We start from the raw sequence: 19,484 nt of genomic DNA on the forward strand, positions 1-19,484 counted from the left end.
GTTTGCAATACCCTGCTGCTGTGTTGCTATCTTGATATGCCCAGAATTTCGAATATCCTTAGTTGTTGCTCTTCTGCATGATACTGTATGGACCTACTGCAATGCCAATGCTGCGGTTATTTGAACCATGAACCATGACTAGAAACTCCCATGATTATGTTGTTTTGCTGTTAGCTAGGTTTGCTAAATTGATAAATGATCATTACCATTGCTGTTTGCTTGCTCGAATTTTGGTGTTATAATGATGATGACATGAGGCTTAACCATGCTGCATTTTTGAAACTTTATATCCACATGAAATGTATTTGATTTGTGTTGGTTTGATGTTGCCTCGATGGTTAATGTTTCATTGCCTTGCTGCTTTTTGAATTTTTGTCTGAACTTGTTTGGTGTTGATTAGAATGAACCATTAAATGTTAATACCCCTGCTGCTGCGTGTGAATCATAAATGCTGTTAGAATTTGTTGTGCTGCTGTTGTGTATGGTTTGTGGCTGTTGTGTATGGTTTGTGCTGTTGGATGTTACATGATGCAGTACCAATGCCATGTTTTTTGTCTGATTTGGCTCGAAGCTTGATTTATGGTGATAAACATACATGCTGCTGTTGTTGAAACCCTGCTTGTTTCCTTCCAGAAATCATGTTTCTTTATGTCGCATAAACATTGGCTATTGCTGTTGATCATGTTGCATGAAGTCTGTTAAATGCTATGCTGTTTGAACCATAAAACTTGCCCAGGAATTCCACATGCTGTGTGTTGATTATGATTGGTTATGTTTGCATAGGGTTGCATGAAAGTTACTATGCCAATACCATGTTTCTGCATGCTTTTGAATTCATGGTTGATAATGAACATGTTGATGAACCAAATGCTGTCTGCTGTTTGCCAAAACCCTAAAATGCATGTGTGCCTAGAATCTTAAAACACGATGCCTTGCTGTTGCCTTGCTGCAGTTTAAAACATTATGAACATGCCATTCTGCTGTTATGCTACTACCATGTTGTTGCTGTTGTTGCTCAGAATTTTGCATGAAGATTGTGTGGTTATATGCTGCTAAATGATATGCTGTTATTTGCTTGCTTAGTCGGTTGTGTGATGTTGCTTGAAGCTTGCTCTTATGAGCTGAACATGATGCCAATGCCATGCTTTTGTCTGTTTTGTTTCATGATGATGATAACATTGAATATGCTTTGGTTGCTGTTAGAAACCCTAAGGGTTTATGTGAAAAAACCAGCATTTTGCTCCATTGGCCGTGTCCACTGTTCCATTGGATTTGGACCAATGGGAACATTTCCTTTCCTCTGCCCAAAACGCAGAGTTTTAATTAGTGAGCTCAATATTACTAGTTTGCCATCGTTGACCATTGCCTTGACCATCTTGTTATGCTATGTTCTTCATATTTCATCCAAATGTTCATCAACTTCCACAATTCATTTTAAATTCATTTTAACTCCAAAAATTGTGAGATTTTTTGCATTAAACTCATGAATGTGTCTAGTATTTTATTATGAATTTTAATTAATTTTTCATGTTCTGGATTTTAAATGATAATTATTTTCTTCACATGTGTGCATAAATGATACATTGTGCCATTTCAATTGTGAAATTGTCATATTGTATCCAATGCCTTTGAAATTTTTTGTGATGATACTAGACACATTGATCTTCATTTCCATATAAAGTTTGTGGATTTCTCATTTGTGGTTTGATAGATATGAATTTTTGAATTAGGGTGTGACAATTTGTGTCACACCAATGATATGCAAATGTTTGATTTTTGTTCACATGCTTCCTCTTATCCAAATCACTTGAAATTTTGCATGAATGATCCCTTGCATGTCTAGTTTGTGTATGAATTTTCTTGGAATTAATCATGCTGTTTTCCATTTGATTGAGAATTTTCTTCCATATGTAGTCATTTGTTGACTTTTTGTGACATGCATTGCCAAATCTTTTGTGAAATTCTCAAATCTTATTGTATGATCATGAAATTTCATATATGATAACTAGACATCTCAAGCTTTGCATTGGTGTTAATCTCATTCATTTCTCTTCTGTTTTCAATTTGATATGATTTTTTGAAGTTGACCCATGTTTGTTGACTTTCACCATGCTTACTTGAATTTGATTTGACTTCATGATTTTACTTGACTGCCTTCCTCTCATCCAAATGCCATGAAATTTTGCATGTATACCATGTTAGATGTTAGGATTGAGTGTGATTTATTTCATGATTTTTGAGATTGTTTGAGTTGACTTTTGAATGAAGTCTTTGCTGTTGACTTTTGTATGCCTCCTTTGCTATGCTTTACATTCTTTGGCTTATGAATTGACCTTGATGCATGATGTAAGTTTGAATCCAATTGTGTTTGCTTCCTACATGATTGCATTTGACTTTGATTGAATATTGCTTGCTGCCTTGACTTTCTTCTTTCATCTTTGACCCTAGGCTAGTCCTAGTGGTCTTCTAAGCTTATGTTGAGTTCATCTGTTTCAGGTTAAGCACCAATGCTTTGAGGATCATTCTAATGTGCTTGAGTTGAATTGTTTATATTGTGCTAACCTTTGTTTTGTAGGTTGACTCACATGCTTGAGTCTTTGTGCCTTGCACAATTGGTCCCACTGTGTGACTATTGGTTCATTTCCTTTTGATTTTGACTGTTGACTTGTTTACTAATGAGTTTGACTTTTGCAGGTGCTTTAGTTGCTTAAGTTCTTTGAACTTGATTGCTTGCTTTGCTTTTTAGCATTTGCTTTGAGGTATAAATACTTCTTCTTCATGTAGTCTGGAGACCCGGTCTGTTATTTGACCGGGCAAACTGTCTGAAGTCCTCCTTAAGAGGCAATGCCTGTGTGTGTTTATATTTGTCCTAAGCAGGAAAAGTCCTTCAAGTAAGGCAATTGGTGGAAGGTAGGGATAAGTAATCTATCCCCCACTATTCAGTGTGTCCTCTCTTTGCTCCCATTACATGGTTGAAGCAATGAGATAAATACCCAAGATCTAATCGAGTCAATAATGTGGAGAGAGTTCCTACTTTCTGAACTCCCACACTTTCTTATATGCTCTCTCTGTTCTGAGATAGAAGCAATGAGGCACACCCCTCATCTCCTTTTCATCTGCTTCACCTGAGTCCCTCAATGGCCAGGTTAAGAGCGACCTTTACCCATTACAGTGGACTTTCAAAGTCAAACCCTCTTGTGTGAGCCCCCATTGTTTGGCTATAGAGTGTGCTGTTTGATATTCACTGATTGATTGATTGCTTCATGTGCACTTGCTTGCTTGTATGCTATGCATTCATCATCATCAATTGCCATTAATGCATGATCATCTCATTTGCTTTTTGTGATGCTATCATTGTTGCTTTCCCATTGAGGACAATTGTAAGTCCATTTCTTTTGGCCATTGCTCCTGTGATATGGAAGGATAGAGTGTAAGACCTCATTGGTCACTCATATCTTCTGTTTATCTGTGTGTATGTGAGGATACAGTTATAAGTCCCTGTAAGTTGGCATCTGTTATCCTGTGATCATAATTTGATCTGTTTGATTTGTATGTGAGGTTGCAGTTATAAGTCCCTGTAAGTTGGCATCTGCTTTCCTGTGATCATAGTTTGTTCATCTGTTTGTATGAGAGGTTGCAATTATAAGTCCCTGTAAGTTGGCATTTGCATTCCTGTGATCATATTGTTGCTTTTGTTCTTGTATGTGAGGATCCATTGTAAGTCCCTGTAACGTGGCATTGGATTTCCTAGGACCATACTGTGGAGTTAACCTAAGTCCAGATAGATTGGCAGTTGACTTCCATATTTCCTTTCTTGTTTTATTCTGTGGAGATTAGTGTAAGTCCATTGAGTGGCATCTGATATCCATTTCTGTTTTAGGAGACTGGTGTAAATCCATCTATTGGTATCCGGTATCCGCTTTTATTGCTTTGTCTGTGGAGATTAGTGTAAGTCCATTGAGTGGCATCTGATATCCCATTTTGTTTTAGGAGATTGGTATAAGACCATTGATTGGCATCCGATATCCGTTTTTGTTTGCTTTGCTTGTTTGTTATTATTAATTGCTATTCCAAAGGACACACTTGAATCATCTGCTATATGATTTCAAGAAGTGAACCTTCTAAGAAGTTTTACTATCCATCCTTCATCCATTCATCATTCATTATATCCTAGACTTTTTCACACTTTATCTTTCAAATTTGACATAAGTGTTGTGCAAACATCTTCATGTTTTTTAAACTAAAAACCTGGACTCAAGTCCTTGACCTTTTTCAAACTTCATTTCATAATACTTATTTGAATTGATCTTAATTATACTTTGACTCCATTTTCATAATCATAATCAGTAACTTCACTCATTCACTTGTTTTGGCTTTGTCCATTAATCTTTTCATACATGAGCTATAGGTTTGATTTATCTTAGTGGTCGATGTTAATCTCACCTTTTGTCTTTAGTGATTGAATTGTAAGCCTTCCTTGCCTATTATAGGGTTAACCCCTCCCTGGCAAGTTGAAGCTGTTCTCACATGGTGGACGTTGTTGTTTGTATAAGGTTGAGTTTTCTCCCGTGGATAACGTAAGACCTAGGGTTGGTGTTTAAAATTGAACCTAACCCACTTTTGGAAATCTTTTAGCCGAACTACGGCGTTTTGATCCTTACCTTTGATGGAAGGTACGTAGGCAGCGGGTTTATCCGTTCGAACACAAAAATAAATAAAACCCAATAACCCAATAAATAAAAAATGTACATTCTTTTCTCACCATCCCAATCATGTTTGCACAATCTTTATGTCATAACAAATAATAATTTTTGCATAACAAGTGTGAAAAGGGCTCCCTAGGAGTACCTAGGACGTAGTGGGTGCCTAACACCTTCCCATTGCGTAATTTACCCCTTACCCAGAATCTCTGATCTTTTTATTAGTTTTCTACGTGTAAAACTTCTTAGGCTTTTGTTCGCTTTTTAGCCAATCCTTTGGATAAATAAAAGTGCGGTGGCGACTCGAAAATTTCAATGTATCTCATAGCTTATGATTTAATCGATAGATCATATAGCGACGAATACACCGCTACAATATCCTTCAACACACCAGTCTCTGGATCGAAGAAACTGTAGACGACGTCATCTTTCAAGCCGGTCCTCATGTCTGGAACAAAGAAGTCTCTCAACCAGGATCTCAATCAAGAATGTCCCCTGCATATGAATAAACATGTGTTAGATGCACGTAAATGCAAAATGTAAATGATGCTGATGTATGAATGCAATGCACTGTGCCATCCTCCAAGTCATCTGATCATCAACTGCAATGCACTGAGTTACGGCCCAGGGAATCCTGAAATAAACGGATCCCCACCAATAAATACCACGGACAGAACTCCGGCGTCTTGGAAATAAATCCATAAATCCGACTTATAAATAGGTCGCTGATCAATAACGTAACCATTAGTCACCATCAAAGTCACCATCAGGACATGCATCTTTAAGAATCAACCCTCCCCTCACAGGTGAATTCTAATCAGGTCATCCTAAGGCGGATAATGGTCTCGACAATCGGGCAAAGATACTCACCGGGTTTGCCCTTTCTGGTGTGCCATTGCAGCTCTCTTAAGATTGTCTAAGCCAAATATCCGGGAAAGATCGGTCACCAAAGTCACCAGCTCAGATGAAGTGACTCAACCAAAGTGGATACTCCACAAAGGAAGAGCTCCCTCAAAAGAACCTCGTCCGACTTGTGGTATGTCACGTCGCCCAAAACATGTTGACCTAACATGAAAGGCAACATGAGACCACGCTAATCCTAGGTGTATACTCAGGCCTGGGTTTTAGCCCCACTCAGAACACCCCCCCCCCAAATCAGAGGAACCACCTGTACAGAAGACAGCACAATAATAGTATGATGCATGCAAACATTTATGCAAATATATACACAACATGATAATCATAAATGCAATAAATAGAGCAACACAAGCAACCTAAACTATCCTAGAGCGCTAGGAGTGACTCGCTTAGGGAAGATGGACCAGCAAGAGGTCAACAATACTATTCCCCAGCAGAGTCGCCAGCTGTCGCATCCGTGAAAAAAACCGGCGGGAAAAAAACAAAACAAACAGAGCCGCCACCGTGCGTTATTTATCCCAAAAGAGGGAAAGGAAACGCTCGAAGTAAACCTGGAAAGGACATGGTCTCGCGACCAAAGAGAGATGGGATCGGGAGTCGGTTATGCGAAGGGAAGGTATTAGCACCCCTACGCATCCGTCGTACTCGACGGGATCCACGCTCAAAAGGATAGAAGAAAGGTTGCTAAAACTGCTCAAAAGAATGCACACACACACTGGAATAAGACACAGATGGAAGAAGAGGGGGAAACGGGCTCGCTAGGATATCGCGTCCTATGCCTACGTATCTCATCTGGAATGAGAATCAGAGCTACCGTAGTTCGGCTAACGCACGCCAAACAAAACCCACACAGGAAACCGAATGCCAATCGCTGGACTTACATCAGACTCCGAACCAACAAACACACACACAGGAAACCAACTGCCAATCGCTGGACTTACGTCAGACTTCAACAAGCAAACAAGACACAGGAAACCAGCTGCCAATCGCTGGACTTATGTCAGACTCCTACTCGCACAAAGGGGTTAAAAAAGAAAAAGGTTGCCCGGAGAGATCAGCTCAATCTCCTGCCTACGTACCTCATCTGGTATGAGGATCAGGGCGACGTAGTTCCCCTGAACAGGGAAAGAACTTCTGACCTAACCAAAGACTGGGAAATGACAAACTAGAAGGGAGCCTGACTCGAGCCTAATAGTTATCATGTAAATCCACCATGGTCCTAGGTTAAGGCTTCTATCTAACTTGCACAGGGAGCAAGCTATCCTAAACAGCACAGTCAAACAACACAAGCACAATAAACAATCACACACACTATATGCAATCAATTGGGCTCATACAAGGTTAGGCTGCAAAAGCAAGACAATTGGAACGGGGTGTGGTTAGCTCTTAACCCTAACATTGAGAGTTAGGGTGAAGCAGATGAAATGGGAAGTGAGGATAAGACCTCACAGCTCTTATCCCTGGCCTGGGAGAGCTTGACTCAAAATAGAATGTGTGGGAGTTCAGAATGTAGGAACTCTTCTCCACAGATGACTGACACAACATGATCTTGGGTTATTATCCACAATGCATCAACACAAGGTGTGTGAGCAAAGTGAATGACACACTGAGTAGTAGGAGATGGATTACACATCTCTTTTATCTGCCAATTGCCTCATAAGAGGACTTTTCCTGCTTGGCACAAATTTAAACATTCACAAGCATTGCCTCTTAAGGAGGGCTTCAGACAGGTGCCTGCCCACATGACAGAACAGGTCTTCCAGACTACATGAAGTCAAAGGAGTTATACCTCAGTGGTTAAGCAACCAAGAAAAGCAAAGTTCACAATGAACTTAAAGCAACTTAAGTACCTGTGGAAACATCAGACAAATCAGTACAATGTTCAATCAATCTAACAGACAGTCAATAAGCAACCAACAATCCCAATGTACAAAATGTGTAAGCCAAAGGTCAAACTCAAATGAGTTGACATCAACCTACAAAACACACAAAGATTAGCAATCAAAGGCAAACATCAATGCTCAAATGATGAAGCATCAACAACTATGGAACTTTGATGTTCAACTTGAAATCAAAGCTCAAATGTGAGAGCCAAACCACTAGGTCAAAGCCTAGGGTCAAAGATGAAGAAAAAATTCAAAACAGAAGCTGAAATTTAACATGAATCAACTTCAAACACATCTTGAAACAATCCAAAAGGTCTCACATCAATATCATTAACCAAAAGCATTTCATGATCAATTGAAGTTCAAGGCAATTTTAAGGCTCAAATGTGATCAACCAGAATGAAAACTCTCAATTAAATCAGAAATCATTCAAATAATTCCAAGAAATTTCATGCTCATTCACAACATCCATGATATGCATCACACAAAAAATCAGGACAATTGGAGATCACTTGGCAAGGCAAACACATCACATAAGTTGAACATCAAAAGGTGTGACACAAATTGTCACACCAACTTAACATGATCATAAAACAGAAATGATAAATGGTAAAAATACCAAATTAACACCAAAATGTCAAGCAATGTGTCTAGTTTCATCATGCAAATTTTCAGATTCATTGGATCGAAGAACAGCATTTCACAAATAAATAAGCAAGGCAAGGTACAAAATGGATACATGATCAAATTCCCTAGCACAAAACAAAATCCAACCAAGCACAACTTTAGAATTAATGATCAAAAAATAATAGACAAGATAAGGATCATGATGCAAAAAATTGGGATGAATTTGGATTAATTTTCAATTAGATAAGATTTTTGCATGATGAGGAAAAAATAAAAAAATGATATGAAGCATGTATAGAAATGTATGGAGGGAAAATAGAAAATATGCATGGCATTTGAATAATGGTCACCACCTGGAATCGAACCAGGCGCACATTTGAATATGTCAAGCGCGCGCTGAATGAAACGTGGACCAATCACCCACCAACCCTAGGCTATCACATGCATGGCAACAGAAAAACGTGGTCAAAAGGATCCAAAAGCGTGGCCAAAGCAAATCCGCAGCTAACCTAAAAAATCCGTAGCAAAAACTGCAGGCGTTCTGGAAACGTGAAGAACATATGAAGGTCGAAGATGAAGATCATGAAGATCTTCATCTGGATTTTCCAGAAAAAACCAAAGTGTCCAGAAATTAACATTGAGCATACCAATCAAATCCTCATGCAATGCACATTCAAAATCCATAATCATTTTAACATAAAACAACAAGACAAGCACGGATCGAAGACATTATGAATCATGCATGAAACTTCAAACTAACCTATCTCACTCAATTTTGCACGAAATCTCATGGTTCAAAGCTCAGAATAATCAGCATAACAAGATCAACAACAATAGCATAATAGATTTCAAAATTAGGAGATTCGATTCATGACCTCTTGAAGAGCAGATCTGGAATTTGCTTGGATTCAGGCTTTGTAATGGCTTCAATACTCCTCTATGATGCTTATGTAAGTGATTGGAGAAGAAAATGGAGCTCAATTGCACACGATCTCACCAAAATCTGAATTCACCATTGTTGCTTCAAGCTTGGAGAATGCTTCAATCTTGCACTATTTTCTTCAATTCCACGTGTAAACCTTCTCATGAACTCTTCAAGCACAAGAATTAATCAAGAAAAAATGCTTGGATGTGAAGAATTTGCAAGAAAATTTTGAGAGAAAATTTTGAGAGTTTTAGATCTAGATCTGAAAATGGTGTTGTTAAACTGAAAAACAGTTAGGGTTTTAGCTTATATATGCAATGCTAATCACTCTTTTAATCATGCTTAAGCCAATGTTAATGAGATTAGCAAAAATGAGGTGTAAGTGCAATTTTGCTTTTCACCTTATGCATGGGGTGCATGCATGAATAGTGCACGAAAGTTGATTTAATTTCACTCAAAATTCTGTTTTGGAGCCAATGGAAATGGTAAAAAGATCAAGCCATGCACCAATTTTAAATTTCATGTTTTCCCTCCAAAAATCCAATGAATTAGCAAATGATCATGTGAATATAATTCATGTAATGTGATGTATGATTTGGAATTTAGAGGTCAAAAGAAGAACAATGCAAAAAGAGCCATCCAATTTGGAGCTTTGGTTGAGAAGTTATGGCCATTTGAATCTTCATACACACTTTGCCATGTTTTAATCATATCTTCTTAACCACACATGAGAAATTGATGATGTTGGACTTTTTGGAAATGGGAGAGAAAGATCTACAACTTTCATGTTCAACAAAATTTCATTTGAAGATTTCTTGATGATGTAATATGAAGTTGAAGTTAGACTAAAACCTTTCCATTTTTGGCAAATTCAAATTATAGGTCACTTTCTATTTTTGGAAAGTTTTGACCTGACTTTAAATTCTTCAATGTTGATGTTTGAAATGTCAAATGAGACTTGTTTGAACATGAATGAAGTATTTCTAACTACTTCCCACCTCCAAATCCACAGTTGACTTGGCAGTTGACTTTTATGGTTGACAGATGACTTGAACATACACTGATGATTCTGAGCCTTAACCACTTGATGAAATGGCACCAAAATGAAACCCTAGCTTATACAAGCTCAATAAAATCATATGATGATCTCCTTCTCATTAAAGACCTCATCTCCTTGAAAAACCCTGACTGGTATAATGCAACTGATTAGGGTTGACCAGAGGTCAAAACCCTAATCCCAAGGAACATGATCAGGCACAAAGAACCTCTTGGTGATGATGGTGTACTATTTCAACCAAGATAATGCCCAATCCCCTTGAGGAACCAAGAAACCCTAATTGAAGCACAAACCTCAGCTGATTAGTGATCAATTCATGAGACCCTCAGGCTTGAATCTCTTAACCTCTCCATCTTCTGAGAAAGACTTAGGAGGATGACTTGCTTATTATCAGATGATATGCAATATGTAATGCCTAATGTCCTACAAAATGAAATGCAATATGCTAAGCTAGTCCCAAGAGAGGAGGGCAAATTTTGAGGTGTTACACTATGGAACTTGAATGCTCAACCTGAAATCAAAGCTCAAACATAAGCAACAAACCACTAGGTCAAAGCCTAGGGTCAAAGATGGAGAAAAAATTCAAAACAGGAGCTCAAATTTAACATGAATCAACTTCAATCACATCTTGACACATTCCAAAAGGTCTCATATCAAAGTCAATCACCAACAGAATTTCATGATCAAAACAGAAATGATTCAAATAAATCTGGAAACATTCATGCACATTCAAGACATATAACATGATCAACATACAAAAAATCAGAAGCATTGGAGATAATTTGGTATGGAAATCACATGGCACAAGTTGAACATTCAAAGGTGTGACACAAATTGTCACACCAACTTAGCACAAGCATAAATCAGAAATGGAACATAGGAAAAATACCAAACCAAAACCAAAATGTCAAGCAATGTGTCTAGTTTCATCATGCAAAATTTCACATTCATTGGATAAGAAACAAGCATTTCACAAAGTGATAAGCCAGGCAAGGTCAAAACAAGACATATGATCAGTCATTCTAGCACAAAATAATATCCAGCCAAGCACAACTTGTAAAATCATGATCATCAGAAAATAGACATCTCAAGGATCACTATGCAAAAAACTAAGGATTTTTTGGATCAATTTTCAAATTGTTATGAATTTTCTAAGTTGAAGAAAATATTGAAATTCAAAAAAAGGTCATAGCATAAAAATGAGAGGGAAAGTGGATAAACATGTGAAGCATTTGAAATTATGCCATCGCCCGGAATCGAAGTCAGACAACATTCAAACTTCAGCGCGCCAAGGTGCAAAACGCACCGTTTCATTTATTCACGTGGCATGGTCAATGCTGATGTATGCAAGTCAAACAAATGTGAGCCAATCATCATGCAAGCAAGGCAAAACGTGGACCAGTAACATTCAAACCCTAGCTAGCGCATGGAAACACAGGAAACCGTGGCCTAATGCAGAAAACATTGCCATTGCCTGATATTCATCTTCTTCCTCACGAAGAAGATGAACAGTGCTCATGTTCATCATGCATTAAGAACAAATATTCCAGAAAATCAAATCAAGCACATCATCACCTTGTACATTCAAAGGAGATCATGAATCCATGCATAGCTAAGCTTAATTCCACATAACAAGATCAAATCGAACAGTACAAGGTTCATGCATGAAACTTCAAACTAACCTAACTCAGCCAATATTGCATGAAATCACACGATTCAAAGCTCAGAATTACCAGCATGCTTAGATCTACAACAACATAGCAAAGAATTTCAAAAATAAGAGATTTGAATTTGTGACGTCTTGAAGTGCAGATTCAGATTTGGCTTGATTCAAGGCTTGTGATAGCTCCAATGTTCCTCTATGATGCTTGTATTGATGATTGAAGGAGAAATTGAAGCTTAATTGCACACGAATCCAACAGATTTTGAAAATTCCATGGATGCTTCAAGCTTTGTGTATGCTTCAATATGGCGCCAATTGCTCCAATTCTACTCCAAAATGCCTCAGGATCAAGAATCAACCAATAGAATGTGCTTTTGTTTGAAGAATTTGCAAAAAAAATTGAGAGAAAAGTTTGGAGAATTTTGGATTTAGATCTGAAAAATGAATGTTAATCCCTGAAAACAGTTGTGATTACTCTTATATATGCCATGCTAATGATTCTGTAATCATGTTTAAACCAAATGCTAAGTGAGATTAACCAAATGAGGTGTATGTGCAAATTGGATTTTTCACCTCTATGCATGGAATGCATGTGTGATTCATTTTCACTTAAAACCCAATTTTAAAACCAATGGTAATGGCAAAAAGTTCAAACCATGTACCAATTTTGAATTTTGTGATTTCCCTCCAAAAAGCCAATGGATTAACAAGTGATCATGTGATGACAATTCAAGAGGAGAATAATGCAAAAAGAGCCACTCATTTTGGAGCTTTGGTTGAAAAGTCATGCTCATTTGAAGTCCCATGCACACTTTGCCATGATTTGATCATATCTCGTTAACCACACATGACAAATCCATGATCTTGGACTTTTTGGAAATGGGAGAGAAAGATCTACAACTTTAATGTTAAATAAAATTTAATTTGAAGCTTTCTTGATGATGTAATTTTGAGTTGAAGTTGGTCCAAAACCTTTCCATTTTTGAGGCTTGAATTCAAATTATAGGTCACTTTCTATTTTTGGCAATTTTTGACTGGACCTCAAATTCTTCAATGTGAGTGTTTGAAATGTCAAATGAGACTTGTTTGAACATGAATTAAGTATTTCTAGTCACTTCCCACCTTCAAATCCACAATTGACTTTGCAGTTGACTTTCTAGGTCTTCAGATGACTTGACAATGTTCTGATGAAATTCAAGCCTCTACCACTTGGGTTTTTGCTTCAAAATAACATCATAACTCATATGAATTCTTGTGAATGATTGTGGGGTCCAAATCTCAAGAATCACCACCATCTATTGCTCAATGAATGCCTTTAATGCCTTGACCTGTTATTACTTCATCTGCAAGACAAAGGTTAGATGACATATTTTTGTACTTTTGGTTAGTGATAAGAAGAAAAGCAATGATATACAAATGCAAACATGCTTGGTGATCAGGAATCACTCTCAAAAAGATGACCCACCCACAGGGAAGGAAGCAAGGTGCCCAATGATCCTTGAGGCAATGCAATGATATGATATGATGCCATGAGGGATCTTAGGGACAAAATTGGGGTCTTACACTAGCATACAACAATTATCCACAAAAACATGTTGGGGATACAATTGCTTACTCATAGCAAATCACCCAAACAAGAGGGAATATCAACATCGAATACTGGATGAAGATAACCACAAAGAGTAATCATCATCGGTTAGGATGAACAACAAGGTTAACTCTGCAAAGGGGAGAACAAAGGATTTACAACCACCGAATACTGGGTAGAAGACCAAAGACTCTGGCTGAGGAAACAAGAGGTTTATCACTACCGACTACTGGGTAGAAAACCAAAGACTCGGCTGAGGATAGGGTGAATGATTGCTGAATATATTAAGCAATTATCCCACCTATTCCACAAGGAAGCACAAACTCCACTAAGGAGACAACAACAACATAGGATTTACAACTACCGAATACTAGGTAGAAAACCACAAAATCCACCATCAACCAGAATGAACCACAAAGGTTACCTCTGTTAGGGGAAAAGGGATAGGACTTACAACTACCGGTTACTGGGTAGAGGGCCAAAACTGTGATGAGGATACAAAAAAAAAGGGTTTACAACTACCGAATACTGGGTAGAAAACCAAAGCCTCTGCGTGGGGAGCGAAAGGATCACAACTCCGCACGGGACAACTCAAATAGGGTTTATAACTACTAGTTACTGGGTAGAAAACCACAAACTCTGCTGGAGAGCAAGAAAAAAAATAGGATTTACGACTACCGAATACTGGGTAGAAAACCACTGACTCTTGCTGAGGAACAAAAAGTTCACAACCACAGATTCCACAAAAGGGAAAAAAGGTATATAGGATTTACAACTATCGGTTACTGGGTAGAAAACCACAAAGATAAGACTCATAATTACCGGTTACTGGATAGAAGCCCAAAAAACACCGCTGGGGATAAGATGAACTATTGCCAGTTACTGGGCAATTTATTCATTTATTCCACAGGGAAGCACAAGAGACAGTTGAAAAAAGGCCAATTCAGGATCAAACCAAAAAGGCAAACTGAATCAAGACTCGTCCTAATGAGGATATAACTCAATAGGGAAAACCCATCCCAATATATGTGTTGGAAGGAAACGGAAACAACCGTCATCCACGAGGATATATCTCAGTGGGGAACTGCAAAAGAAAAGACAGACACTTTCTGCTTATGGGGCTGACTCTATATTGAGAGATTAAACACCCGACATCTGCTTGGGAAGATCTACTGGAGAGATCTATATCACCTATCAGCAGGAGACAACAAACAAAGATATACGGCAAGAAATGCAACATGAATATCTAAATGTTGAAAGTATGCATGAATATGCGTGTTTTGTGTTTGATGAATGCTGACAAAATAGACATTTCTAACACAATTAGGTCCAGGAATCAAACGCCCGGTACTACACTTCCAGAGGAAAAAACCAAGAAATGCAACTGGAAAGCCAATCTGCTGGAGATCTGAATGCTAAAAAGAAAAGATCTGCTGGGAAAAGACCAGCGATATCAAGGAAATCACAAAATCTTTGAGCGATGGATCATCAATCAACCCAACTGGGGAACAGAAGTTCATAACAGGCAGAAACTGCCACGAAAGAAACTCTGTTGAGGAAGTGGAGAAATCACTAGATTCCTGCAGGGGAATCATCAGTCTCAGCTGGGAAACTGGAGTTCGCTGCACAGGCAAGAACTTCTACAAAAACAGACCACTCAAGTAGAATCTGGCCGCACAAGCAACTCTATTGGGGATACCGTCAACACTCCATTGGGGATAAGTCCACTGAGGGAAAACAGGTCACACAAGTAGATTCTGCCACACAAGCCACTCTATTGGGGATCAAAACATCAGGAAATCAACCAAATCTCTGCATGGGAGAAAACCATCACAAATACAATCCACCATAGCACAACACTACTGGGGATTCTTCTGAGGCAGAGAAGGAGAACTGGGGATCAACCACCAAATACCAACACCTTCACAAAATACCACAACTGCTGAGGAGGCAAGAATCACTTCTCTGCTGAAGGGAGGAGAGGTGAAAACCTCAACAAGCACTCTGATGGAGAGAGATAGCATAGATGAAGTACATCATACCAACAACGCCGCTGGCGACTTCACTGAGGAGAGGATATTGTTGGAGAGGAACATTGAAGTCTTCAACAAGCACTCTGAGTGAGGAGGAGTCATAATAAAGGCTCTATTCAACAAAATCTGTTCGGGAGAAAATCCCAACAAATACCCTGCTTAGGGAACAAAATCTCAACAGAAACTCTGCTTGGGAGAAACCCCAACAACAATCTGGAAAAAGAGGATACATCCATGCCAGGAATATGAACAAATGTCTTATCCTGTTGGAAATCATGCCACCCTTGGGAGAGCACTGAGAAATTCTTAAGTATCCTTTCGTCATTGTGAATGTTCACTTTGTTAAAAAACAATTTTTATGAAAAAATTTGTTTGTTTAAAACAATGACATTTTATCAATTAAAACATGCAAAACATTTGTTGAATTGAAACAAATAAGAGTGCAAATAATTGGATAAAAGCTCAAATTTATTTGATTGAATGGTAGCCTGCAAATGGCAAGACTCCATAGATCTGTAGAAATTTGAAATCGGTGATATATATTGGAAGAGGGCTACATGGAATATAATGACAATTTCTCTACCAATTTGAATCCGATGTATTTGAAGCTTCAGTTGACGACGACTAAGCGAGAATCTCTGACGAAAAGACGGCTGCGAAACAGAAAGTCTTGTCAGGATGCAGTTACTTGCCAAATCCCTAATTTTTGCCTAGATTGCCCCAGGGTGAGGTACTCAATCTAGCGGGATGCAAATTCATTTTTTCATGTCTCTAACTTTTGCCTGGATCGCCCTTTCGGGTTATCCATCGAGACGCTCATTTTTGCCTAAGCCTCCCTTTTGGGTTTTCAACTTAGCGAGCTATTCTGTGTTTCTTTTTAGGCAAAGCATTTCTTGACTGCATCTAAATTCACAGGACAAGTGAAATCCTCCCCATCCATTGTTGTAAGCATCAAAGCACCGCCGGAAAAGGCTCTCTTAACAACATATGGACCTTCATAGTTTAGAGTCCACTTGCCCCTGTTGAAGTGCGGACAGATGTACGATATCCATGCAAAGCAAATGGCAGCATCTCATGCCAATCTTTGTACGTGATTGTCATCTTCTGGATAATCTTCTTGATATTCTTATTAGCAGCTTCAACAACCCCATTCATCTTGGGTCTGTAGGGAGAGGAAGTATGGTGTGCAATCTTGAACTCAGCGCACAACTCTTTTATCATCTTATTATTCAGATTAGATCCATTATCAGTAATGATCTTATCAGGCACACTATAACGACAAATAAGTTGATTCTTGACAAACTTCACGACCACCTGCCTGGTCACATTCACATAGGATGTGGCTTCAACCCATTTGGTGAAGTAATCAATCGCTACGAGAATAAACCTGTGTCCGTTGGACGCTTTTGGTTCAATCATGCCGATCATGTCGATTCCCCACATAGAGAAAGGCCATGGTGATGAAATCACATTCAGAAGTGTCCGAGGAATATGAATCTTGTCCGCGTAAATCTGACACTTATGGCATTTCTTCACGTACTTGCAGCAGTCAGACTCCATTGTCAGCCAATAGTAGCCTTCTCTGAACATCTTTCTAGCCATGGCATGTCCATTGGAATGAGTACCAAATGAACCCTCATGGACCTCAGTCATCAACAGGTTTGCTTCGTGTCTATCCACGCATCTGAGCAAAACCGTGTCAAAATTTCTTTTATAAAGCACTTCACCACTGAGGTAGAAACTGCCTGACAACCTTCTCAGAGTTTTCCTATCTTTCACAGATGCCCCAGGCGGGTAGACCTGGTTCTGGAGGAAATTCTTGATATCAAAATACTAAGGCTTATCGTCTTTGACTTCTTCAACTGCAAACACGTGAGCTGGTCTATCCAAGCGCATCACGGTGATATTGGGGACTTCATTCCAATACTTGACTACAATCATTGAAGCAAGCGTAGCAAGCGCATCTGCCATCCGATTATCCTCTCGAGGAATATGATGAAAGTCAACTTCTATAAAGAACATTGAGATCCTCCTCGCATAATCTCTGTATGGAATGAGACCAGGTTGATTCATCTCCCACTCACCCTTGATCTGATTGATAACTAGGGCCGAATCACCATACACATCGAGGTGCTTGATCCTTAGATCAATGCATTCTTCCAATCCCATAATGCAAGCTTCGTACTCATCCATATTATTCGTGCATTTGAAAGTTAGCCTTGCTGTAAACGGAATATGTGTGCCCTGAGGAGTAATGATTACCGCCCCAATTCCATTTCCATACTGATTCACAGCGCCATCAAACACCATCGTCCATCTGGAACCAGGTTCTGGACCTTCGTCAAGTGTAGGCTCATCGCAATCTTTCATTTTCAAATACAGAATCTCCTCGTCTGGGAAGTCGTACTAAACAGACTGATGATCTTCAATTGGCTGGTGTGCTAAATGGTCAGCCAAGATACTACCTTTGATAGCTTTCTGAGCTCGATACTCGATATCATACTCAGACAACAACATCTGCCAACGGGCTATCCTCCTAGTTAAAGCAGGCTTCTCGAAGATATACTTGATTGGATCCATTCTGAATATCAACCAAGTTGTATGATTTATCATGTACTGGCGTAAACGCTTAGCAGCCCAAGCCAAAGCACAGCACGTCTTCTCAATCATTGAGTATCGAGATTCACAAACAGTGAACTTCTTACTCAGGTAGTAGATAGCAGATTCTTTCTTTCCAGATTCATCTTGCTGACCGAGTACACAACCCATCGAGTCTTCAAGAACAGTCAAATACATGATCAGAGGTCTTCCTTCTACAGGCGGAGACAAGATCGAAGGTTCAGATAGATACTCTTTGATACTGTCGAAAGCTTTCTGGCAATCCTCGGTCCAATCATGAGACTGATCTTTCTGAAGGAGCTTGAATATCGGCGCACATGTGGCAGTCATGTGGGATATAAATCTGGAAATATAGTTCAAGCGGCCAAGAAAACCTCGGACTTGCTTTTCAGGTTTGGGTGCAGGCATCTCTTGTATTGCTTTGACCTTTGCAGGATCAACCTCAATACCTCTTTCGCTGACAACAAAACCCAACAATTTGCCGGAACGGACTCCAAAAGTACATTTGTTCGGATTCAGACGAAGCCTGAACTTCCTCAGACCCTGAAAAAGCTTCAACAAATGCTTAACATGTTCAACTTCCATTCGTGACTTAGCAATCATATCATCGACATAGACCTCTATCTCCTTGTGCATCATGTCATGAAACAAGGTAGTCATAGCTCGTTGATATGTGGCTCCGACGTTCTTCAAACCGAAGGGCATCACTCGATATCAGAATGTTCCCCATGGTGTGATGAATGTTGTCTTCTCCATATCCTCGGGTGCCATCTTGATTTGGTTATATCCGGAAAATCCGTCCATAAACGAAAAGACTTTGAATTTAGTTGTATTGTCTACCAACATATCAATGTGTGGTAGAGGAAAATCATCTTTCATACTAGCTTTATTCAAATCTCTATAATCAACACACATACGGACTTTTCCGTCTTTCTTAGGTACAGGCACAATAATTGCCACCCATTGAGGATATGTGGAAGTCACCAGAAACCCCGCATTAATTTGCTTCTGAACTTCCTCTTTGATCTTCACTGCCATATCTGGATGAGTTCTTCTGAGCTTCTGCTTCACAGGCACGCCCTCAGGTTTCAAAGGCAGGAAATGTTGCACAATATCTGTATCTAGACCCAGCATGTCTTCATACGACCAAGCAAAGATATCGGAATATTCTCGTAGCAAACTGATCAACCCCTTCTTGACAGACTCTTCAAGGAGTGCCCCAATCTTCACCAATCGAACACAATCTTCAGACCCCAAGTTGACTGTTTCCAGATTCTCAAGATGCAGATGAATGATCTTCTCTTCGTGCTCAAGAAGACGGGTAATCTCATCAGGAATCTCTTCAACATCATCTTCCTCTGCTTCGAATACAGGGAATTCAAAATTGGGAGATGGTGTTGGATCATTATGTTCAATGGGTTTTAGAATCAACCTGCATAATGATTTTGGATAATAAAAAAACTTTAGA

The sequence above is a fragment of the Lathyrus oleraceus genome, chromosome 4 (assembly GCF_024323335.1).
Source record: "Lathyrus oleraceus cultivar Zhongwan6 chromosome 4, CAAS_Psat_ZW6_1.0, whole genome shotgun sequence".
NCBI lineage: Eukaryota > Viridiplantae > Streptophyta > Magnoliopsida > Fabales > Fabaceae > Lathyrus > Lathyrus oleraceus.